At 38.7% G+C, this 27,508-nt stretch overlaps 2 long non-coding RNA genes across 2 annotated transcripts; both read right to left on the minus strand.

Annotated features, from left to right (window-relative positions):
* Nucleotides 1–2,382: 2,382 nt before the first annotated feature.
* On the minus strand, nucleotides 2,383–4,133 carry LOC145656203 (uncharacterized). Its single transcript, XR_014121881.1, has 3 exons — nucleotides 4,107–4,133; nucleotides 3,764–3,896; nucleotides 2,383–3,450 (listed from the first exon to the last, which is right to left on the minus strand). It is a non-coding gene; the product is annotated as an uncharacterized LOC145656203 (long non-coding RNA).
* A 1,245-nt stretch (nucleotides 4,134–5,378) lies between these two features.
* LOC118240615 (uncharacterized) lies at nucleotides 5,379–8,698 on the minus strand. Its single transcript, XR_004775529.2, has 4 exons — nucleotides 8,609–8,698; nucleotides 8,481–8,536; nucleotides 7,749–7,882; nucleotides 5,379–5,483 (listed from the first exon to the last, which is right to left on the minus strand). It is a non-coding gene; the product is annotated as an uncharacterized LOC118240615 (long non-coding RNA).
* Nucleotides 8,699–27,508: the final 18,810 nt, after the last annotated feature.

Here is a 27,508-nt window from a genome sequence, read left to right on the forward strand (position 1 = left end):
CATGCTTGGTTAAATATGTGGGTTCAGAGCTGGAATAAATAATAACATACCCATTAAAGATGCTCCTACAAGCTGCAGTGTGTCTTTCCATTTTTTATTTTGGTTTATTTATTTTTTTTGGCAACTAATAAGTTAAAAACAATTTGCAGACACTTCAATACTGAACAAAGCAGAATATCCCGATACATTTTTTGATAGTTTACATCAGTGTCCAGGATACATTCCAAGAACAGATCTTAAGCTTTACAGCATTTGGCAGGCGCTCTTATTCAAAGCAAATTACATTTTAAAGCAAATTCTAGCTGGTTATTCATTAATAGGTCTTTGTTATTGCTGTACATCAAAAAAGCTGTAATACCAATAATATACAAGAATCTTTCTAAAAGAGCAAGAATTTGCCTCTCAAAAACAAGACATGCCTCTCTTGTCTGCATCAAAATTTCTGTTTGTCTTAAAAGTCAAATCCTAAAACCTTAGCCGGTTACTTGTGCACAACCAGAATTTTTGATGCACTTTGTTCCTCACTGCACTAGTGCTCTGCATATGTAAAAATGAAGACCCAGAACATGCAAAGATGTCATCAAAATATAGAATAGTTGTTTTGAGGAATCTAAAATCTATGATTGTCAATATTTGTTTATCACAGCATAATCACAGCTGCTAGCTAGTGTAACTAGTTAAGAGTGCATTTTGACCAATATCTACCTAAAGTAAGCTACTTTGAGTGGTTAACTACCTAACCTAGCTATTTCCTTTACTTAGCTATTTTGTCTTGACATGTTTGAATCAAAACAAAATGAAAATCTATCCTGATTGTTTGCTAAATCAATTCTTGATGATTCAGGGTAGCTAGCTAACCTAGTGAATTTAGCCACCTGGCAAAGTGTAAAAGCCATGATTATTAAGGTTGTCTGCCAGATTTAATTAAAAAAAAGAAAGAAACAAGTTCACATGAAATGGGCCTTAATGAAGACATTGCTTTAGCCAAAGAAACAAAAAGTATCAGGGAGATGAGGAAGAAAATATGTTACTTGCAGGTTTGTCAGCATGGGGAGATTTACATGTGGGTTCTTATAATGCGCTACATAAAAAAGTGAACAGAGCTCGAATGATCTGATATTGTTAAGGGACTGAGGGGGCAAAACATTCAATTAATATTAGAAATACAAGAAATTTTATACACATTTACCGTGTATATGTGAATGGTTTATACATTGAAAAAATGCATCAAAAACAAATAAGATGAACAGTTGCATAGCTGGATAGGCCTAATATATTAATGGACAGAACACCGGAACTTTTTGCCGAAGCAACGTCTGCGCTTGAGAGGAAATAAGATATTTTAACTTACACTAACTCTCAATCAAAAGGTCCAGTAATACACAGTCCAGAAGTACATTTTAGTAATGCTAAAACGAGACAGCCGTGTTTATGTCGTCACACCTGGTGTTTGTGACGTCACAGAAAAAGGCTTAACTGGCGTCATGGTTACCATTTTGACAGAGTGCGCACACTGGACAAATCAAACTACGAACTACAAGGATATTCAACAATTGTTATTTCACATTTTCCTGTGGATAAATTGGATTATTGTCAGTTATAGATTTCTCCGATATCAAAGGTAGGCCTAACTATCCTCTTTAAGGCAAACTGGGAAACGTCTATATGAAAAGAATGCACAAAGGAAATAATTTCCATGTGTTATTTAGATTGAGACGTCGTGTGTTTATATACAAAGCGTATTATTTCTCTTGAAAAGTGCTGGGTTTTGGATTCGTTTCTGATTTCCCTTAAATGCGCAACCCTTTTATCATCGATGGCACGTGCGTTCACTTAAATCAGCGCTTGGTCTAAAAGGAAGAACATCCACATTTATGGCGTTTGTATACTTGTCGGCATCAAAAAGTATCAGCAATGTAGTTTAAGATATATTTGTAATACAACTTTTGTATTTTGATTAAAATTAATTTTCGTTTCACGAAATATCAGTTGTGTTGCGTTTTGACATTGTGTGAAATTATAGGAGTTTTAAGATTATAATCATGAACGTTTTCAGATTCTGTCATTAGAAACACGGTGACTAAAACATGCGTGTTACTTAAATTAACTAATAAATGAAGGAAAGATTGCTTGTAGATGAAACATTAACATTTTTACTTTCAAAAAGTGGTGTGGATAAAAATAGCCATTTAGGAATGTTACAATCTCATTTTCAACCGTAGTGACATGTAGCATCCCCATCATAATTTACGCATATGTCCGTGAACAAATTAAAATTGTTACTTGTGTGCTGATCATTTTAAGAGAATATTGAATAGATTAAGAAAAGTGTCATGGCCCGAGTCCTGCAGGGCAAGGAGCAGAACTCACAGACCTCTCTCGTCCCAGACAAACATTTATTAGACACGAAAGATTAGTAATCAACGGTAACTGCACTCATATGTAACAAACCATTGAATATAGGGACAGGCAGAAACACACACAACGAGTACAACCAGTAAACAATGAACAATAACACTAACACGAACGTGTACACATGTACGATGACCGACATCGAACGAAACACACACAGTTTATAGAGGTATAATTTAATATTTATCTGTAAAGTATTAAAAGATTTAATATATTTTCTGGTTTTCCACAGTGAGATCATCATGAGGGGAACAGGAAGTACAAAGAAGAACTTCTTCCCTGATGTGAAGACCATCCCAGCTCCACAAAAAAGCCCTACAGAGGCAATGGCCAACCCAAATATTTCTCCTTTTCATTTTGTTAATTCACAAAGAGGAGGAAGCAGCCACTATTTCCCAGAAATTTCTGGAGTCCCCCAGAGGAAGCCATATAAACCTCAAGTCTCTCAAAACCTGAGAAAATCTGGCACGGGCACAACATTAGTGGCACTGCTGAAGGCCACCGATGGAAATAATGGTGGAAAGTCAATAGGCAGACTCCTGGATGAAGGTCAGCGATGCAGCAAATCTCGGTTCCCTTCTCTGGTTGTAGAGCCACACACCAAGAGCAGTGCTGTGAGTGTGAAGGCTGATCACACTCCACCAGCTCCATCCATCTCAAGGCTACCCGCCCTCCACCCAAAGCTGGCTGCTCTCAAACAGAAAAGCCCAAAGCCTGCTGTGACCCTGCATGTCCCCCACAAACATGTCAGGGAAGTCCCAGGAAAGGTGCAGGACAAGCACAGTGAGGTGAACTCCACATTTTACACCAGGCCAGAAGTGGGTGAGGTCCTCTACCAGGACCTGGAGAGGCTAACGTCAGCCCGTCAGTGTGCCTCCAAGGTCGAAGCTTCCCAGCACCAGTATGACCTGAGCTGCCACAAACCGCTGCTCATCAGGAGGGCGACCTTACATAAGGTAGAGAGCAGAGCTGCGTTCCCAGCTCCACCTGCCCCCTCCCTGGTGCCACGTCGCAACCGTGTGCCCCGGCCATGCAAGACTGAGGATAAAAACAAGAGGCAGGACAAGTGCCAGGATGGCCAGGCTGCCTCTAATTCCCCTGGAGCCAAAGAAACAGCTGTTGTGAAGATTTATTTCTCTCTGTTGTTAACAGGGAGAAGGAACTGTGGGCTTGACCAGTTGGGACAACAGACAGGTGAGCATAGGGGCATCAATGGGTTAAAAAAAATGACTTCTTTTGACATTTATTTCACCATCGAATACTAGAGTATTGAGTATTGAGTCAGATTTGTTTTATTTGTCTATTGTGTCTCAGCACCTGCACCAGTGCATGTGAAATGAATGGACTTCACCTGCTCTGTAGATGACCACAGTCAGTTGCCTTACAGCCTTTGTAAGCAACAGAAACCTTCAGGGCCATGTTTGCACATTTGCTCTCCAACCTGAGATTGTCTGACATCCAGCATTCCTGACACTTATTACTTCCTGAGAAAAAAAATAAATAAAATCTTTAAATAAATGCAATTTTAAATGTATGCAGAGATGTTTTTCTGTGATATTTCTGTTTCAGTTATCTTGAGTGTGTGTAAAAATGGGTGTAAGTTTGTTATCTTTCTTCACAACTGCTTCCTCTCCAACATACATATACTTGTGTTCTTCTTTCTACTGGACAAATACAACACACATTACATTTACTTTGACTTAAAGCACAAAGTTACACATTTGACTCTTGGTCTCTTCTGATTCAGCAAACACCAGTTCTCTCTCTCTGAACTGGCCTATAGCACTATTGAGAAGGAGGCCCTTGCGCTCCTCCTAGTGTTACAACATTTTGAGGTGTACCTTGGTGGTCTTCCGGGCCCCATTACCATATACACTGATCACAATCCGCTCGTGTTCTTGCAGAATATGGCTAATGCCAATCAACGCTTAATGCGTTGGTCTCTGATTAAACAAGTGTTTAATATTGACATCAAACATAAAAAGGGTTCAGAAAATGTAGTGGCAGATGCTCTTTCCAGATGTTGAAATTTTGGGCATGTTTTGTTGTTTGTGTATGGGGAGGGGTGTTACAGAAAGGTGTGTGTGTGTGTGTGTGTGTGTGTGTGTGTGTGTGTGTGTGTGTGTGTGTGTGTGTGTGTATGTGTATGTGTTCTAGATCCACTGCCAGGATTTCCAACATTTTTGAGTCTATGTACTAAAATGATGTGATCTATATTGTCAAATGCTGCACTCAGATCAAGTAATACAAGCAAAGAGACATAATCCTGGTCAGAAGCCAACAACAGGTTATTAACTACTTTAATTTGTGCTGTCTCTGTACTATGATTAGGCCTAAACACTGACTGAAAGCCTACATTTTTAGTAAAGGTTCAGTTACTTCGGGTAGGATTTCCTTATGAAACGTGTGAGAGCAGAATATTTCTTAGTAGATGTGCAATTGTACTAAAAAGAAATATAGCATTATTTTAGTTATTTTCTATGAGGTTTGAGAGATAAGATGTTGGAGTGTTAATAAGTGCTATTCTATGGAAGGCTCTCCTTCCATGCAAGCTGGAAGACTACAAGCTTAGTGTGGCACCATTTATGTTCTATTTTTCGAGTGTTGTACAAATTTTTGCCCCTAATTTTTTTTTTATTCTTAAGTGGAGCAACAGCAAAACTGGCCTAAGATCAGTGAAACAATGTTGAACTTTTTCTTTAGAGATGCATTTGAGATGTGGTACATTAATTTGTCCACCAGAGGGAGATGTATTACTGTAGATGTTTTAAAGGGCCAAAGTGTCAATAAATGTTATCAACTTGAGTACAAAAGATTATAGTGTATATATAAAGTAAAGTATATATAAATACATTCAATACACTAACACCAATAATACATTATTAATAATATTAACACTGCTAACATTATCGGAATAAAAAGTGATGTGTAAATATTTCCATCTTTCTATATTTTGGTGAGTTACTGTACAACTTTCTTACAGGAAGTTGGTAGGTCTGGATGGGTTCTCCATCTTGGTCATAAGTAAATGTTCCAAGAGGTTTTCCTTCCTCGTTTTCATGTGTCAGTGCCTGGAAGAGCAGGAGTGTATAAAAATGATGAGTGCGGATGAGTCTCTGGCGAACGAGCTGAATACATTCTTTGCTCGCTTCGAGGCTACATCTAACAGCGCTAATGGTAGCAGCACAAATGCTAACGGCGCTAGTGCTAACAGTGCCAATGCTAACAGCGCTAATGCTAACGGCGCTAGTGCTAACAGCGCTAGTGCTAACAGCGCTAATGCTAACGGCGCTAGTGCTAACAGCGCTAATGCTAACGGCGCTAGTGCTAATGGCACTATCGGCGCAGCCAATGGCACATGCGCGGGGCCCACCATAGAACAGCGCCCTCTCATCATCACGGAGAGTGACGTGAGGAGAGTGTTTAAAAGGGTGAATACCAGGAAGGCGATAGGACCAGACGGTATCTGCGGGAGGGTCCTCAAAGCCTGCGCAGATCAGCTAGCCCCGGTATTCACCGACATCTTCAATCTCTCCCTGACGCTCGGTATTGTCCCGTCCAGCTTCAAGCGGTCCACCATCGTCCCCGTCCCGAAGAAACCTTGACCCTCCTCCGACCTCAATGACTACCGCCCTGTCGCCCTCACATCAGTCGTGATGAAGTGCTTTGAAAAGCTAGTCAGAGACTTCATCACATCTTCATTGCCAGCCTCCATGGACCCACTGCAGTTTGCATATCGCCACAACCGCTCCACTGACGATGCGATTGCACATCTGCTCCACACTACACTGACTCACCTGGACGAAGGGAGGGGAAATTATGTTAAAATACTATTTGTCGACTACAGTTCAGCATTCAACACTATCATCCCCTCCCTACTCACTACTAAGTTGGGAGATCTAGGACTGCATACATCCCTGTGCGACTGGATCTCCAACTTCCTAACAGACAGACCACAATCAGTACGGGTGGGCAACTGCTCCTCAACCACCCTCACCCTCAGCACTGGAGCTCCTCAGGGTTGTGTCCTAAGCCCCCTGCTCTACTCACTGTACACCTACGACTGCACAGCCACTTCCAGCTCTAACATCATTGTCAAGTTTGCTGACGACACCGTTGTCGTGGGTCAGATCTCGGACAACGACGAGAGGGCCTACCTGGAGGAGATTAAACACCTGGAAAACTGGTGCCAGGAAAATAATCTCCTCCTAAACGTCAGTTAGACAAAGGAGCTGATCGTGGATTGCAGCAAGAAGCAGGAGCGGCACTACCAACCTGTGAGGATCAGTGGGACCACGGTGGAGAGAGTAGATAGTTTCAGGTACCTTGGTGTTCACATCTCGCAGGACCTGTCCTGGTCCCGCCATACCAGCTCCCTGGCAAAGAAGGCTCGTCAGCGTCTTTACCACCTCAGACGCCTAAGGGACTTCAGACTGCCCTCCAAGGTACTGTGGAACTTCTACACCTGCACTATCGAGAGCATCCTCACGGGGAACATCACAGTCTGGTTTGGGAATAGCACCAAGCAGGACAGACAAGCACTCCAAAGGGTAGCGCGTTCAGCAGAGCGCATCACTCACTCGGAACTTCCTGACCTGCAGACCATCTACTACAAGCGGTGCCAGACCAAGGCCAGGAAAATTGTGATGGACCCCACCCATCCCAACAATACACTCTTCTCTCTGTCGAGGTCAGGGAGGCGCTTCCGCTCCCTGAAGACCAAGACAGAGAGGCTGAAGAGGAGCTTCTTCCCACAGGCCATTCGGGCCCTGAATCAGGGAAACTGATAAACTGTGGGGACCACCACCACCACCATGTAACATGACTGTATATCTGTACATCTGTATATATAGATTTAGATTTATACTCAATTACCCTGTTACACAACAACTGTAGATATGGTATTATACAAAATGGATCTGTGCATTCTGTAGATTGTGTACATATATACCCAACCATATACATTGTACATTGTGTATATAATCATAATATACATATATTGTACATACATTGTTAATATATTTTTGTACATACATAGAATATATATATTTATCTGCATATATATATATTTTTCTCTATGTACCCCTGTTTCTCTTGCTCAGTTTAGACAGAGCATTCTCCACCATTTCACTGCGTGTTATACTGTGTATGACTATGTATGTGACGAATAAACCGAACTTGAACTTGAACTTGAACTTGAAATGTGAAAACATTACACCCTGGAACCCCTTAAAAAGGAGCAGCTCTATCACGAGATGACAGGGCAAGTTATTAATTAAATAATTTGGTGTTGTGTGTGTGCGGGTGTGTGTGTGTGTGTGTTTTTCACGACTCACATGAACGGTGAAGTCCTTTGGAGCAATGTTGATGTGTCCAGTGGATGACAAGTTATGAGGGATGTGTTCCAAGGTAATGTGAGTAATCTTTGGGGACCACGGAATGCCCAACACTTAACAGGGTAGGCCCCAGGCTGCAGAGAGGGAGAGAGAGAGAGAGAGAGAGAGAGAGAGAGAGAGAGAGAGAGAGAGAGAGAGAGAGAGAGAGAGAGAGAGAGAGAGAGAGAGAGAGAGAGAGAGAGAGAGAGAGAGAGAGAGAGAGAGAGAAGAATTTTGAAACAGTAGGTTTATTACCAGTATTAACAGTTTATGTTCTAGCACATAGGAGGCATCCAATAAACGTGTATGGTTTCATTCCTGCATTTACTCTTCAGCCAGTGAGAGTACTCACAACCAGAGGGGCTCGGACAGGTGTGTGAACGTGTGTGCAATCAATCAGTGACTAAGGAGAACCAGTCCCGTGCTCCAGTAAAAAAAAATAACACACCCATCACTAAAGTCCCTGTCAACTACACATGTCACTAACATGCCAGTTATCAAAACATTTCTTACCAATATATCTGCTGTCATTTCCTAACTGCTACCAGCAGACCTGTCAGCTTACACTGCATCGTTATATGTGCATTTCTGTCATTGTGTCTTTTGTGTATTGAGTACAAATGTTTTTTTACCCACACAGGAGCTCGGACATGAGATGATTTGATATGTAGTGACTCAGAAATGCAGACTCACCGAAAAGCAGCAAGAGGAGGAAGAGGAAGATAGCCTTCCTCACATATGCAGTGTGTCTGTGGAGAGACAGAGGGAGAACATAGCAATGCAGAGTACAATACAGAGTATATGCACAAACACAAACTTACCTGCTGAGCAGAAAAACATCAAGCAGAGAGATTCCAGAGGTCAGGCTGTGCCATGCTGTTCCCAGCCACCAGTAGAGCAATGCAAAGGCATGAGCTAAACAAACAAACAATACATCATTAAAACAAGTGATAATGATGCTTTGTCCGTAGTAAACACAGAATGCAGCAGAAAGTAAACATTTTATGAAAACATGGGACATGTTGATTCTACTGCAGTACTAATTTACTACTGCTTTAGTATTTTTTTAGTATAACTATAGTATAGTTTTAGAATAGCTTTAGTATAGCATTAATGCCACTTTAACACTGCTTTAGTAACAGTTCAATGAAGTACAATGAAGCAAATTCAATTGGACCGGGGGAGTTGGAGATGGAATTTAAGTATTTGGTGCATATAAGGTCTATGATGAGTATTAAGTAAATGAATTGATGTATTGACAATATGCTTAAAAAGTTTATTACAGCAATACTAATTTAGTACATACATGCCTATAATACATACAGACTTTCATAAATGTGTGTGTGTGTGTGTGTGTGTAAGAAAAAACAATGATTATAGCTTGTCATGAACTGGTTATAAACAGTTGAATATGACATCAGCACTGACCTGTAAATTCATCCTGCCTGATGAGCTCACTGGTGTATGGGCCATGTGATTGGGTAAGGCTGCCAGCATGGCTTCAGGTGTTCAGGTGCCTTCCTCTGGAGAGAAACAGAGACAGAAACAGAGAAAGAGGAAGAGACAGTGAAAGAGAGGCTGATGTACACCAAATACACATGCACTCTTACACATATGTACACACATGTATGCACACACACCTGAAGGGTGTCTCTTTGTAAGAGATTGGTCGAGTAGATCCATTAGAACAGGTTCCTGCAGTGTCGTTATCGTGGCGTTAGTACCAACTTGTTAGTAAATGTACACTGCGCCTTGACATCTCTGCGTGTCAATTAATCAGTGAGTCAATGGGTCATTTAAAAGGATCTAATGTTCTCATTTATTCATATATGCTTTCAAGGAATATAGGCATGAAGTTCCATCTGAATGTTACATTAATGAATAGGACATACACTAAAATTTACTTACTAAATACTTCAATGTTATTTAAATAACATGGGACTCAGACTCTTTCTATAGTCTTTTGCTGCGATTCATGAATGGCTTCTCTGCGGGTTGACCAAGTGTTGTTTTCCTAGATAATAATCTAGTCCTGGACTAATGCGGAACTAAATTGCAGTGTCATCTCTGAAGCACATCCCTAATGGACAAGGCTGTAATTGTCAAAGTGACAATAAATAATACATGCAAATAACAGAATCAAAAGGCATCAGCTAAATGCCATTAATGTAAATAATTAGCCTTTGTGGTTGAATATATTTGTTGATATTCTATGTGTCCTGCTTATAGTGCTGTAATTTACCTCTTTGTGTCATTTTCTTAGAACATACATAAAACAACATACCCAAGCAACTGCATATCAAGTATGGTCATCGAACCTGTACCTGTACATAAATCAAACAATAAATATCTGTAAGGCTCGGTGCAGGCCGATGGCCCTCCGGCCACCAGAGGGAGGCCTCGACTTAGTCATACCACTAATCAGACTTAACGCCCAACAGCTGGGCTAGGCCTATATAAGCCCAGTGACCTAGTCACTCAGTGCTGGGTTTTTGCCAAAGTTCTGAGCAAAGCTCCTAGCTGCTACCTTCAGGTATTGAGGTCTGTGAGCCCTTGTGATACACCTCACTTCTGTGCTGCAATGGTGTCTGTGTTTTTACGCATCCCTTCCCATCTCCAGTTTTCCCCCTCTAATCTGTCTCCCTTCCAAGGCTCCCCTTAGCCATCAGAATACTGATGTTATATATATATAATGTGTATAATGTAGGAAGATATGCTGCTGCATGAAAGTACACATTGCTGGTATGTATACTTTGAATGGATATTGCATCAACACTATTAAAAATATGTTAAAGTAGCATAATAAGCACGGCTCAAAATGATTTTCCTATAGAGTGCTTCTCAGAGGTTTATCATACAGCTTGAAGGCACTTGGTTATCAGATCAAATTTGAAAAAACTCTACTGTGCCAGTTTTTTAAAAAAAATCTATTTATATTGAAGTCCTACTTTTAATGGGGTTTAAATGCTCACTCATACAGAGAACGTATGATTACTATATCTATGAATTTTCCCATAATGCCAAATCAGTTCCACTACCACCAAAGAGTGACAGCCTTTGACTTTCACAGCTGTAAGATTTGGCAATTTCTACTGTACTATTTTTTTTCTTTTTTTCTTTTTTCAAAAACCAGTATTAAAATACTAATGTGGTTAATGGGGCTTAGAGACAGTTATCTATAAATTACTTATTTTAAGTAATGTGGTCATTTACATAATGTTCTATAGGTCTATGCAGTCTTTAAAATCAGCTTTGGGTAATTATGTTTGGTGTCATTTGTGACTTTCTAAAACATAACTCATTACATAGCTGATAAAGTTTTTTTTTCCCTGATTATCAACCAGCAGAAGAGAACTGGTGTTTGCTGAATCAGAAGAGACCAAGAGTCAGATGTGTAACTTTGTGCTTTAAGTCAAAGTAAATGTAATGTGTGTTGTATTTGTCCAGTAGAAAGAAGAACACAAGTATATGTATGTTGGAGAGGAAGCAGTTGTGAAGAAAGATAACAAACGTACACCCATTTTTAAACACACTCAAGATAACTGAAAAAGAAATATCACAGAAAAACATCTCTGCATACATTTAAAATTGCATTTATTTAAAGATTTTATTTATTTTTTTTCTCAGGAAGTAATAAGTGTCAGGAATTCTGGATGTCAGACAATCTCAGGTGGGAGAGCAAAGGTGCGAACACGGCCCTGAAGGTTTCTGTTGCTTACAAAGGCTGTAAGGCAACTGATCGTGGTCATCTACAGAGCAGGTGAAGTCCATTCATTTCACATGCACTGGTGCAGGTGCTGAGACACAATAGACAAATAAAACAAATCTGACTCAATACTCAATACTCTAGTATTCGATGGTGAAATAAATGTCAAAAGAAGTCATTTTTTTTAACCCATTGATGCCCCTATGCTCACCTGTCTGTTGTCCAACTGGTCAAGCCCACAGTTCCTTCTCCCTGTTAACAACAGAGAGAAATAAATCTTCACGACAGCTGTTTCTTTGGCTCCAGGGGAATTAGAGGCAGCCTGGCCATCCTGGCACTTGTCCTGCCTCTTGTTTTTATCCTCAGTCTTGCATGGCCGGGGCACACGGTTGCGACGTGGCACCAGGGAGGGGGCAGGCGGAGCTGGGCGCGCAGCTCTGCTCTCTACCTTATGTAAGGTCGCCCTCCTGATGAGCAGCGGTTTGTGGCAGCTCAGGTCATACTGGTGCTGGGAAGCTTCGACCTTGGAGGCACACTGACGGGCTGACGTTAGCCTCTCCAGGTCCTGGTAGAGGACCTCACCCACTTCTGGCCTGGTGTAAAATGTGGAGTTTACCTCACTGTGCTTGTCCTGCACCTTTCCTGGGACTTCCCTGACATGTTTGTGGGGGACATGCAGGGTCACAGCAGGCTTTGGGCTTTTTTGTTTGAGAGCAGCCAGCTTTGGGTGGAGGGCGGGTAGCCTTGAGATGGATGGAGCTGGTGGGGTGTGATCAGCCTTCACACTCACAGCACTGCTCTTGGTGTGTGGCTCTACAACCAGAGAAGGGAACCGGGATTTGCTGCATCGCTGACCTTCATCCAGGAGTCTGCCTATTGACTTTCCACCATTATTTCCATCGGTGGCCTTCAGCAGTGCCGCTAATGTTGTGCCCGTGCCAGATTTTCTCAGGTTTTGAGAGACTTGAGGTTTATATGGCTTCCTCTGGGGGACTCCAGAAATTTCTGGGAAATAGTGGCTGCTTCCTCCTCTTTGCGAATTAACAAAATGAAAAGGAGAAATATTTGGGTTGGCCATTGCCTCTTTTTTGTGGCTTTTTTGTGGAGCTGGGATGGTCTTCACATCAGGGAAGAAGTTCTTCTTTGTACTTCCTGTTCCCCTCATGATGATCTCACTGGGGAAAACCAGAAAATATATTAAATCTTTTAATACTTTACAGATAAATATTAAATTATACCTCTATAAACTGTGTGTGTTTCGTTCGATGTCGGTCATCGTACATGTGTACAGGTTCGTGTTAGTGTTATTGTTCATTGTTTACTGGTTGTACTCGTTGTGTGTGTTTCTGCCTGTCCCTATATTCAATGGTTTGTTACATATGAGTGCAGTTACCGTTGATTACTAATCTTTCGTGTCTAATAAATGTTTGTCTGGGACGAGAGAGGTCTGTGAGTTCTGCTCCTTGCCCTGCAGGACTTGGGCCATGACACTTTTCTTAATCTATTCAATATTCTCTTAAAATGATCAGCACACAAGTAACAATTTTAATTTGTTCACGGACATATGCGTAAATTATGATGGGGATGCTACATGTCACTACGGTTGAAAATGAGATTGTAACATTCCTAAATGGCTATTTTTATCCACACCACTTTTTGAAAGTAAAAATGTTAATGTTTCATCTACAAGCAATCTTTCCTTCATTTATTAGTTAATTTAAGTAACGCGCATGTTTTAGTCACCGTGTTTCTAATGACAGAATCTGAAAACGTTCATGATTATAATCTGAAAACTCCTATAATTTCACACAATGTCAAAACGCAGCGCAACTGATATTTCGTGAAACGAAAATGAATTTTAATCAAAATACAAAAGTTGTATTACAAATATATCTTAAACTACATTGCTGATACTTTTTGATGCCGACAAGTATACAAACGCCATAAATGTGGATGTTCTTCCTTTTAGACCAAGCGCTGATTTAAGTGAACGCACGTGCCATCGATGATAAAAGGGTTGCGAATTTAAGGGAAATCAGAAACGAATCCAAAACCCAGCACTTTTCAAGAGAAATAATACGCTTTGTATATAAACACACGACGTCTCAATCTAAATAACACATGGAAATTATTTCCTTTGTGCATTCTTTTCATATAGACGTTTCCCAGTTTGCCTTAAAGAGGATAGTTAGGCCTACCTTTGATATCGGAGAAATCTCTAACTGACAATAATCCAATTTATCCACAGGAAAATGTGAAATAACAATTGTTGAATTTCCTTGTAGTTCGTAGTTTGATTTGTCCAGTGTGCGCACTCTGTCAAAATGGTAACCATGACGCCAGTTAAGCCTTTTTCTGTGACGTCACAAACACCAGGTGTGACGACATAAACACGGCTGTCTCGTTTTAGCATTACTAAAATGTACTTCTGGACTGTGTATTACTGGACCTTTTGATTGATAGTTAGTGTAAGTTAAAATATCTTATTTCCTCTCAAGCGCAGACGTTGCTTCGGCAAAAAGCTCCGGTGTTCTGTCCATTAATATATTAGGCCTATCCAGCTATGCAACTGTTCATCTTATTTGTTTTTGATGCATTTTTTCAATGTATAAACCATTCACATATACACGGTAAATGTGTATAAAATTTCTTGTATTTCTAATATTAATTGAATGTTTTGCCCCCTCAGTCCCTTAACAATATCAGATCATTCGAGCTCTGTTCACTTTTTTATGTGGCGCATTATAAGAACCCACATGTAAATCTCCCCATGCTGACAAACCTGCAAGTAACATATTTTCTTCCTCATCTCCCTGATACTTTTTGTTTCTTTGGCTAAAGCAATGTCTTCATTAAGGCCCATTTCATGTGAACTTGTTTCTTTCTTTTTTTTAATTAAATCTGGCAGACAACCTTAATAATCATGGCTTTTACACTTTGCCAGGTGGCTAAATTCACTAGGTTAGCTAGCTACCCTGAATCATCAAGAATTGATTTAGCAAACAATCAGGATAGATTTTCATTTTGTTTTGATTCAAACATGTCAAGACAAAATAGCTAAGTAAAGGAAATAGCTAGGTTAGGTAGTTAACCACTCAAAGTAGCTTACTTTAGGTAGATATTGGTCAAAATGCACTCTTAACTAGTTACACTAGCTAGCAGCTGTGATTATGCTGTGATAAACAAATATTGACAATCATAGATTTTAGATTCCTCAAAACAACTATTCTATATTTTGATGACATCTTTGCATGTTCTGGGTCTTCATTTTTACATATGCAGAGCACTAGTGCAGTGAGGAACAAAGTGCATCAAAAATTCTGGTTGTGCACAAGTAACCGGCTAAGGTTTTAGGATTTGACTCTTAAGACAAACAGAAATTTTGATGCAGACAAGAGAGGCATGTCTTGTTTTTGAGAGGCAAATTCTTGCTCTTTTAGAAAGATTCTTGTATATTATTGGTATTACAGCTTTTTTGATGTACAGCAATAACAAAGACCTATTAATGAATAACCAGCTAGAATTTGCTTTAAAATGTAATTTGCTTTGAATAAGAGCGCCTGCCAAATGCTGTAAAGCTTAAGATCTGTTCTTGGAATGTATCCTGGACACTGATGTAAACTATCAAAAAATGTATCGGGATATTCTGCTTTGTTCAGTATTGAAGTGTCTGCAAATTGTTTTTAACTTATTAGTTGCCAAAAAAAATAAATAAACCAAAATAAAAAATGGAAAGACACACTGCAGCTTGTAGGAGCATCTTTAATGGGTATGTTATTATTTATTCCAGCTCTGAACCCACATATTTAACCAAGCATGGAAAACTGCATAAAGGAAAGCAAGGCAGAACAGACTGAAAACTGTCAAAATATGTCAACGTTCAGGCAAGCTTTCGAAAGAGAAACTGTCACATACAGTGATACGGTGAGCCAGTGCATAATGCAAGAAAGAGTGAGATAACTGGGATTAACAAATGTCTACAAAAATGAATGTAAAACTTCACATTTGAAGCTTTGAAAAGCTAATACGATTAAAGACAGCTCCATATAGCATGATTTTAACAAAATGAAATATAAAGGATAGAAAAACAACAGGAACACACGTGTGAAGTGCCGACACCTTGCGTGTTACGTGAAATGGAACTAACAAGTAAAACCAAAACGATCGTGACAAATAGGATAAAGAAACACTTAGTTTTAATAAACAAACAAACACTGAACAAAATCAAAGACAGACAGCAATACCGGGTAAGCATTTACGGGAAAGGCAGCGTACACGGCAAACACAGAGGGAGAGCACAAATGAGATGTAAACAAACAAAACAGGAGCAAGGAGCTAGGTGTAACACAGGTTCTTATCACAAACACAATGAAAGACAAACACACTCTAACCAAAACAAAGCGAAACAAAGACCGACGAGAACTAACCAACAACCAGGTAATATCCTCATATATGCGTTTGGTGACAACCTTACACAGGTAATATCCTCATATATGTTTATGATCACAACCTTTCACAGGTAATACCCTCATATGATCACAACCTTACACAGGTAATATCCTCATATATGTGTATGATCACAACCTTTCACAGGTAACATCCTCATATATGTGTATGATCACATTCTTACACAGGTAATATCCTCATATTTGTGTATGATCATAACCTTTCACAGGTAATACCCTCATATGATCACAAACTTACACAGATAATATCCTCATATATGTGTATGATCACAACCTTACACAGGTAATATCCTCATATATATGTATGATCACAACCTTACACAGGTAATATCCTCATATATGTGTATGATCACAACCTTTCACAGGTAATTACCTCATATCACAACCTTACACAGGTAATATCCTCATATGTGTATATTCACAAACTTACATAAGTAATATCCTCATATATGTGTATGATCACATCATTACACAGGTAATATCCTCATATATGTGTATGATCACAACCTTTCACAGGTAATATCCTCATGTATGTGTATGATCACAACCTTTCACAGGTAATACCCTCATATGATCACAAACTTACACAGATAATATCCTCATATATGTGTATGATCACAACCTTACACAGGTAATATCCTCATATATGTGTATGATCACAACCTTTCACAGGTAATACCCTCATATCACAACCTTACACAGGTAATATCCTCATATGTGTATAATCACAACCTTACATAAGTAATATCCTCATATTTGTGTATGATCACAACCTTTCACAGGTAATACCCTCATATGATCACAACCTTACACAGATAATATCCTCATATATGTGTATGAACACAACCTTACACAGGTAATATCCTCATATATGTGTATGATCACAACCTTTCACAGGTAATATCCTCATATATGTGTATGATCACATCATTACACAGGTAATATCCTCATATATGTGTATGATCACAACCTGTCACAGGTAATATCCTCATATATGTGTATGATCACATCATTACACAGGTAATATCCTCATATATGTGTATGATCACAACCTTTCACAGGTAATACCCTCATATGATCACAACCTTACACAGGTAATATCCTCCTATATGTGTATGATCACAACCTTACACAGGTAATATCCTCATATATGTGTTTGATCACAACCTTTCACAGGTAATATCCTCATATATGTGTATGATCACAACCTTTCACAGGTAATACTCTCATATGATCACAACCTTACACAGGTAACATCCTCATATATGTGTATGATCACAACCTTACACAGGTAATATCCTCATATATGTGTTTGATCACAACCTTTCACAGGTAATATCCTCATATATGTGTATGATCACAACCTTACACAGGTAATATCCTCATATATGTGTATGATCACAACCTTACACAGGTAATATCCTCATATATGTGTATGATCACAACCTTTCACAGGTAATATACTCATATAATCACAACCTTACACAGGTAATATCCTCATATATGTGTATGATCACAACCTTTCACAGGTAATATCCTCATATAATCACAACCTTACACAGGTAATATCCTCATGAGATCCTGATGACACGTGAAAACCTTCTTTGCTGTCTTTGTTTACCAGATCCTTTTTTTTCTCAGACTCCTTCCTGTTTACAGATGTTGCTCGGTTTCTGTATTTATTAGATGCTACATTATTAGGAAAAATACGTTCCACTCAAGGTTATAGTTGATTTCTCAGGATGATGTGATGTCTCAGATTAGAAGTCTAAAGAGTCCATAAACCCAGACCAGCACAGCAGTGGCCCCTCCTAGTGTGAAGAGGGTGCTCCACCCCCAAACATCCAGGCACCCTCCAGCACCCGAGCTCCTCCCTCCTGCAGACCCAGATTTACAGCGTGCCAAACCCACCAGAAAGCACAAAGAGCACCTCACACCATCAGCAGAACCAAGTACAAGGAAACTGCAACCTCAACTAATTCCACTCACTGCCTACAGTTCCCAAAAACACTTGCAAGTCTCTGAAAATACCAGTTTATACAGGAGGGGATTAACAGAGATTATATTATATGCACAAGAAGAGGGTGGGGGCTCATGATAATGAAATGGCTACATCTGGTCAGAGCAGTTAATGGAACAATCTTCAACTCAAAAAATACAATAAATAAAAATGTATTAGTTTGTAATAATGTGCAAATTCTTAGTCATTGCTTGGATTTATTGTGTTAAATGAAGAGCAATGCAACATTATTCAGTGTGACAAGCAATAAGCAAAAAGCATTTTGCTTATTCCTGCTGGGTCTTTCATTCATAAAGTCTTAATTCTGAATGTGTTAGATGATGTCAATGTTACCTAATCATGTAGAGCTAGGCGTGTTACAATAGAAAAGCTGAATATAAGTGTGAAGGGAACTCAAGGGATTGGGACTAAACAGCTGTGTAGCCTTAAGAAAACCACTTATCAGTGAGGCTAACTGGCAAAAATAGCTTCAATTTGATAGGGAGCATAAAGATCGGACTCTGGAGCAATGGAAGAAGGTAATGTGGTCTGATGAGTCCACATTTACCCTCTTCCAGAGTGATGGGCGCATCAGGGTAAGAAGAGAGGCGGCTGAAGTGATGCACCCATCATGCCTAGTGCTTACTGTACAAACCTGTGGGGGCAATGCTATGATCTGGGGTTGCTACCGTTGGTCAGGTCTAGGTTCAGCAATGTTATGTGCCCAAAGAATAAGGTCAGCTGACTACCTGAATATACTGAACGACCAGGGTATTCCATCAATGGATTTTTTCTTACCTGACGGCACGGACAATTCCAGGATTCGTCGGGCTCAAATTGTGAGAGAGTGGTTCAGGGAGCATGAGACATCATTTTCACACATGGATTGGCCACCACAGAGTCCAGACCTGAACCCCACTGAGAATCTTTGGGATGTGCTGGAGAAGACTTTGTGCAGTAGTCCAAATCTCCCATCATCTATACAAGATCTTGGGGAAAAATTAATGCAACTCTGGCCAGAAATAAATGATGTGACATTGCAGAAGCTTGTGGAAACAATGCCACAGTGAATGCATGCCATAATCAAAGCTAAAGGCGGTCCAACGAAATTTTAGAGTGTGTGACCTTTTTTTTGGCCAGGCACTGTACATGCCCAGCAGTGCTCCTCTGCCTTGTGGTGTGTGATATTTGTGGACAGAAAGAGGGGAGAGGCTCCTAGCTTTATAAAGCCTGTGGTTTGCATTAATGAACACCTGGGTCATCGCCTGTTGTTTCTGCATGCTGAGGTCAGTATGACCTCATAAGTGAAAAGGTATTAGGATGAGAACAAGCATAGTGCCCTACAGGCATATGTTTGTGTGCACATGTGTAGATGTTAGTGACATGTTTACATTCATATTGTTCACATAATGTTTAATAGTGGTGTCTCCCTGGCAATGTAAACATCCCAGTGTTAGTGAGAGATGGCTCAGACATTGGGCTAAACCACACTGATCCTGCTTGCTGCGTGAGAGAAACAGCTGGCAGGATCAGTGTGGTTTAGCTCCATGTTTGAGCCATCTGACTCTGACCAAGAGTCTCTTCAACAGGAAAATGGACCCCAATAAAATCTTATCGATGACAAAATAGTGTGTCCAAAACTCCAGCCGGTTGAGCTAAGATTCACTCAGTTATAAAGAGGCTGAATTATGTGTACTCTTCATTAAAGTGGGTGGTGTTCCCTTAATTAAAGTGGGTTGTGTACTCTTAATTAAAATGGGTGGTGTTCTCTTAATTAAAGTGGGTGGTGTACTCTTAATAATCCCTTAGAGCAATGCTGGTTGTGGAAGCTTTTGAAGCTGACTCAGGGGCGCCGTCAGGGATTTTGGGCCCCATGAAAAGATATGACACTGGGCTCCACCTTCCCATCACCCCAGGCCACGCCCACCCTGAAAATGTAGCATTGTGCATGTAGTGGAATTCACTATTTGATGTAAGACTGAAATCATCTATAAGAAAAGTGCTAAAGACCATATTTTACAGTTTATGGAAGCTTTCTAGTCTTTTAAAAACAGAGATCTTTTCCAACACTAATGAATTTATTTCTCATGGGAACAATCCAGTGTGATCTGCCTTAGACTTATACAGAGGCCTTGAAACCACCTGCATCAGAGCCTCTGTTTTGCACATATAGACTCAAAAAGGTCTCTGACCTTAAGATACCCCAGAAACATTATTCATCTTTATGCTTTCAGACAGTCTTGCACCACTCTGCATGTGTGACAGGGAGCTTCAAAGCCTATTTTAATTAGATCACAGATCGTCTCATGAAAATACAGATTAACGTTTGGCCTTTCCTTTGCCTCAAAACATTTGATCACCTCATTCCCCCCTTTCACGATTTTGTCATGAACTATTGTCCCGCTGTCTCTACTTAATGTGTCATTGTTTTATATAAATGTTAACAATGTTGTGACTTTAGTTTATTATTTCTAATATGAACTATTGAATTTAACTGCGTGCCCTGTAACATTCTTTTCTTACTTATGTGGCCAACATCCATTGGGCATGGCGAAGGTTTCTTATATTATCACACAAATATCTTAGGTTATACAGTTACTTCAGTTTATAAATTATGTTAATACTGTTATTTGGAATAAAATTACAGCAGAATTCTCCGAACAGAACACATACACCTCCCCTCTCGGCCAAAAACTTATCCAGAGCTATACGATTTTGCCAGGTCATTAATGACATAGCTTCCAATTGCACCGCCACTGCTATTAGTGCATCAGTATAATTAATAAAATGATGCTGATTATAGTATATGTAATTTATACAATCAATAGTTATGTTTATAGTAAACCACCAGAGAATTGATTCAGATCCCGCAGCAATTTGATTTCTAGCCTTAAATTAATCCGAAGCCCCCCTATGAACTCCAATAGCATCAATGATACTTTATCATCCAAACTACCCTTCGGTGCCTCACGTTGCTGAACACAATGATAAGCATCGTTGTGTGGGAAGTACAGCTTCAGGTACAGGAACCATAGGAAATGACACAATCAACATGACTCTTACCCCCACATACCCAATGAGCATCCGGAATTACGACACCATCATATTTCTGCATGAGACGTGCATGATTAACCAGGTCTTGTTCTACAAAAGTTCCATTGGAGTTGTCAAAATAATGGGTATTGTTAAAAGTTGAAATATAACAGGTTCAGTGTAATCCATAATCCAAATCCTACAACATTTCCTTGTGAAATTTCCCACATTTTTCCTCCTGTACAATAAAAACAATCAGGACACACTGTGGAATTCATCACAGTAATACTTTTTTTCTTACAGTTGTAGCTTTCTGCACAGGTGTCTGCCTCCAATTCTCTGAGCTCAATGAGTTAATTCTGTTCACCAATATGGACGTAGCCAGCCCTCTATCCCAGTAAACCTGTCTCTTGTCTGTCATTATTCAAATCTTTAACCCTACACACCGCCTCCCATCATCCAGCACTGGCCGTGGTTCAAACGGTCCCAATGGCAAACGCTCCACTCCATCTGTTGCTCTTACAGGCACTTGGCTAAACAACAACTGCAGCCAACAGAGCACTTTTCCAAATCCTCCTTATTCCTTATTCATCCAATTTATGTCACTTAGTCAGCCGATACAATTTAAAATGTATTAAGTCTAGCGATTTCCGACACGCCACACCTGCAGAGTTTCTATATATTTTCTCAAGCCAAAAATGCATTTGCACTCCCTGCATCTCATTTAACAAATTGCTATCCATGTGATTATTTTAGTCGCAAATCTATTCACTTGATTCTAAGTTATTTTGTTAGATTTAACTGCTTATTGATTATTGAATATTGATTTAGCCAGAACTTACTTGGGTAAATTAGATATTCAGTGTTCCAAAAATACTATTAACCGCCACTCGCTCTGGTTAAATTTCTTATCCTGTATATTTTAACTTTACTCTTCTCCTATTGCTGCTATTTTAAAATGTCCATCATATGTATGCTCGCTACTGCTTTAACTGTTACCAGTTTTATATACGATACCTCTATCATTTACTTTATATTTATTACTAAAACAATGTCTATATGTTTTGCATGCACGCATTTTATAATGAGATATTAATAATGACGTTTAGACAGATCTGTCTGCATATCCATTCACTTCCTTTGTTAAATGACCAAACCAAAATAATCTTAATTATAATCCAGAAAAAAACTGTTATGCTGGTATGCGTCGTGCAATACGTCATTGTTGATAATCTGTTAACTCGCGTTGGCCACATCAACACAAACAGTTTTTACAGACAAAACATTTAACACTTTTCTCTTAGTGCTGCTTTACTCACGAGATCTACTATTCTTCTCTTTATTCTTTTAATCTCTTTATTCTCTTTTTATTCTTTTATTATTTTATTCTCTTTATTCTCTTTTATTCTTTTATTCTCTTTATTCTGCACATTTTCTTTACTTCACTTGTTGTGGTCACATTTATACAGAAACAACTGGAACAAACATACCTGTTAACATTCATCTCTTCAGCGCTTTTTTTCTCTGGAGCTCTATTTATTTCTCTTTATTCTCTTTATTCACTGCACATTTTTCTTTATTTTATCTTTCTTTATTCAACTGTTTTTTTTTTCACTATTTCCCTTTACAGTAAGTTTTTGTGAAACTGTTTTCACTTTTACCGGTTGATTTTCTAACTGTTACTCCATTTTTTGTTATTTTATATTTTTAGCAGACAATTCTCACTCCTTCAATTCCCAGTCTGCACCCTTAAGACCCCCAAAACCTGACTACAAAGCTCTGTGGACCAGGTCTGAATACCACCTATGCAGAATGTTTTAACAGGGATTTAAGTACCTTTGGTAGTGCGCGTGTGGATTCAGACTCACAGAACAGTGCAGCTTTGGGTTGTCCGTCAGCTGGTGCTTTGTCCTGCTGACAGCGTGGGTCCGTTGCCAGTCAATCCAATTGATCCCTGTGGTACAGCCACCAATTAATGGTGTTCATAGATTTTCCTAAATTCAAGACTGTTTACTCAATACACATTAAATAGAAATAAAGATGCAGACTCTGGAATGAATTGAAGAGAAGAGCTGGTCCCGTCTTTATTCTGAGCTCAATGTTACAAACGAGGCATTGTCCGGAGAATGTCTAACAGTGTCAGGTGGGCATGACCTTTATATATTTTCTTCAAGGACACTTACATAACCATTTAAATTTTTTTATTGTAACGAATCTGCTGGCCTGAGTGCTGATGGGCGTGGAGCAGGATGCACAGATTCCCTCGATGAAGTGACACGTTTATTAACAAAAGACACAAACAACAATAGTGGCACTCATATACAACATGAAGGAAAGACATGACTCATACACGTAACAAAACACAGACTCTAGTAACATTGAACGAAGATTACATACGCATTTTACATTTAACAGCAGACTAACAATGACCAACACAGTACACACACTATCAGAGATTTAAATAGACAAAAGACACAAGACATTAAGCCCCATACAGGTGCATACAATTACAAAGGGCATGGTTACAAACATTAAACCCCCTGCACGCGGCAGGCCGTACCATGTGACTTGTGTGTGTGTGTGGGGGGGGGGGGGGGGGCGTCCCGTGACATTTATAATACTTTTCCAGGTTTACACTATTATGTTCAAATCATACTTTATTCAATATATGCAAATTGATATTCAATACTTACACCAACTGGTTCTTGGTATCATTATGTTCAACCTAAACTACTTCTATTTTTTTTAAAAAGGCAATCTTATTTCCTACCGCCAGGTGCCCATATTGCTTCTTCTGGTGATCCTTTTTCATAGCACCAGATGCCCATATTCTTTCTTCCGGTGCTGGGCCGGGGTGTCCCATCCTTGAACCAAGGATCCCCCAACTGAGGCCCCTAGAGGCCTGTCAAAGAGGCCTTCTGAGGCTTTATGCTGAAGCCAACCATCCATATTCTACAATATCATATTATTACCTCACCCTGCACTGTGAAATACACATCCTTATATTCACAAAAGCACATGCTTTGGCTGGTAAAACATTTCTTATTAACACCAGTCTTGCTTGTCTTCCTAACTGGTTCAGTTCCTTCACTTTTAAGCTTCCCTAGTGTTATTATTACATATTTTAGTTTACTGTATCTAAATCACTACATAAGAGATTGTAGCCTGCACCCAGTAGTAGGAGGGATAAAACACAGACTATTTCTTTGTTGTGGTTTGTGTATATAAACATCTGATTTGTGAAAATGATTTAATTTCTTCTAATTAATAAATTGTTATAGTAGCTATAACCCTGATGTAGTGATGCACAATGTAGTGACATTTCACATGAGGAAAAAACATCAATAAAGGTATTTTTGAATGGATATAACTAAAAATTAATAATACATTTTCTTAAAATTATTACATAAGGATATATATATATATATATATATATATATATATATATATATATATATATATATATATATATATATATATATATATATAAAAAATCATAATCGAGAATCATCCATGAGTCTGAAGACATCTAGTTTTAATCACCCAGCTCTACTTATAATAGACAATAAAGGCTGAAGAGACTAACATTCCAGATGTAGTTTTATTTCAACAGTTATTTATTTTAATTACTACGAACAACAACAATGAAAGAGTGAATGTATGATGGTGCACAGACTGATGGGTGATAGAGGGGTGGAATATGAACATCGTAGAGAAAATAATGACAGGAGATCATTTTAATGTCAGAGTTGGTCAATGTTTGAATAAGTCTGGAAGTGGATACTTAGCCTGTACATGCACCTCCAGTTTTAAGTGATTTAAGTTTTCAAATGATTTGTACTTGATCACTTTAATACTAGTTATCAGAAATTGTACACATAGTACAATGATTCAGGAGTCACATTGATGTAAACACTTGGGACATGACAGTCATTCACATCCAGACTTATTTATCCCTCATTTAGGTTCTATTTGAGCTCCTCTAATACAGAAGAACATGTCAAAAAAACCAAAATGACTTTTATTTTGCGGGTTTAGAATGTGTATTTTGATGCTGGAGATTCATTTTCAGTCATGCTCTACATATTCTGATTCACCAGGGTCTTGTCTAATAAATTGAACACTTGAGTATATACATGAAATTACCAAGTAGCTGCACAGTATTTTCTACTAGATGTCCTAGACATCTAAATGCACACAAAGTCATCAGTCACTATACATTGAGTGTGCAATATTCTTTTTGCTAAAACATCACAACAATGCTCAATGTACAATGCACTTATTAAAAGACAATATTAAATTCTTCATTGTTATTATGTTAAATGATTATGCTGGGATAGTGCTGTAATACTGTAAAGAAATAGTATGCTTTCTCATGTATACTTACATTTTGTAGCAGGATTGTGAATATTTTCAGCAGTGAATGGAAATATCCAGTCCTTTGCAATGCAAACATTGAAGCTAATCCATGCTAGAAGCCACTGAACCGTCTCTCAGCTTCCATCTTATAACTGCACCCAAAGAACTCCACATAAACTTCAGCTAAAATAAGCCTGGTCCTTTCCATGATGTCCCTTAGTATTGGTAATCAAGTTAAATAAAAACAATATGGATTACTGCATCAGTTTTGCCAAACAGCATCACTCGCATGTGCTACACTTCATCTGGCTTAGAACACAAAGCAGTGCGCATATTTCAAACTCACGTAGTGGGTAAACAAATAAGGCAGGTGAGGTGTCTGCGTATTCATCTAAGCGTCCTCTATTTGTTGAAACAGCTGCCAATCACGCCGCTCGTGCTTGGACATTGGTTGTGAAGTCATTTGATAGCTTCGCCTCCCCTTCCCCCTTCACACCTTGGTGAGGATTGCTGTCACTCAAAGACATTAACTCTTCATTCTTCAAACAGAATCTGTGGACTCTAAGAAAGGAGGGTCTTGTCCCTTATTCACCCCTGCTACAGGAGTAACATCCATTTGCTTGCATATTTTGTTATTTTATGAATGAAAAGAACACGTGTTTTGTGCAAAGACGTGAGCAAGCAAATGAAGAGCTTTACTAGCATTCTAGATACTTTTTAAACATGCCAAGCAGTTGCTTTGATGGTAATTAAATTAATAATAATAATAATAATAATAATAATAATAATAATAATAATAATAATAATAATATATTACGAGTCTACACAGTCACATTTACTAAACCAGACATACTTGGTCAGGCTTAAGCTTCCCTCCTGATATTATTACTTGTTTATTTTACTGTATCTAAATCACTACATAATAAATTGTAGCCTAAACCCAGTTGTAAGAGGGATAAAATAAACTATTTCCTCATTGTGGTTTCTAACTATGACTTGTGATCACTTTGATACTTATGATACTGAATTTAGCGTAGCAATAAACGTCCCTGATGTGTGAAAATTATTTAATTTCTACTCATTTAGCAAACTATTATAGTAGCTACAACTTTGAGACCACGAAACCCTGATGTAGTGATGTAGAAGCATTTCACATGAGGAAAAACTATCAAGAGGTATTGTTGAATTTATTTTGATTTAGCTAAATTTATTTATTTTTCTTACATTGCTTTTATACTTGCACAGTTTTGTTGTACTTGCATAATTTTGAGTCTCTTAAGGATCTTTAAAAGAAATAAACTTGCTGACTTTTTGCAAGTTTGTCTTGACTGCTGCAGAATGCTATTATTTTTGGACATTCAAAATTCATTCTAATAAATAAATGTTGCATGGAATTGTCCAATTTTTAATTATTAGTATGTAAGGGTGTAAAAAAATTAAATCATAATGAAGAATCATCAATAAGTCTGAAAAAAATCTATACTCAGAATGTAGTTTTATTTCAACACTTATTTTATTTTAATTACTAAAAACAACAACAATGAAAGAGTGAATGTATGATGGTGCACAGACTGATGGATGATAGAGGGGTGGAATATGACCATCACAGAGAAAATAATCACAGGAGATCATTTTAATGTCAGTGTTGCTCAATGTTTGAATCGCCGTAGTGTTTTGAAAGCATCTTATTCATCTTATATGATTTCTCCACTTTTGGTTTCTTCAGCTTGTTCTTCATTTTGAGGTTTTGAGGATGGCAGAACTAAAGAAAAATAAATAAATCAATAATTTACAAATGTGCAAAAATCCAAAATAATCATATTATTCGTATGTGTCAATCAAAAAAACATAATTTAGTCCAATATGAAGTTCTTCCAGTAAATAGACTTAGCTAACAGCTAAATGAATTTCACTTCTTACTGGTGTGGTACTTATGAAAGATGCAAAAAGTGGTAAATAACTCCTACATCATCTCTTTCTCTGTCGTGGTTCTGTTCTTTAGAGACATCTGATGAAGATGTCAACAGTTTACTGGCCTCTTCTAGAGTTGTCTGAGTGACATTGATGATGTTTAAGAGGCTTCTGAGCAGGTTCTGGTCCACTGACTGAAACAGACATGAAGGATGAATATTCCCCACTCGCCCTCCGCTGGGCCTCT

The sequence above is a fragment of the Electrophorus electricus genome, unplaced genomic scaffold, assembly GCF_041902795.1.
Source record: "Electrophorus electricus isolate QZ-2024a unplaced genomic scaffold, ASM4190279v1 Scaffold58, whole genome shotgun sequence".
Taxonomy (NCBI): domain Eukaryota; kingdom Metazoa; phylum Chordata; class Actinopteri; order Gymnotiformes; family Gymnotidae; genus Electrophorus; species Electrophorus electricus.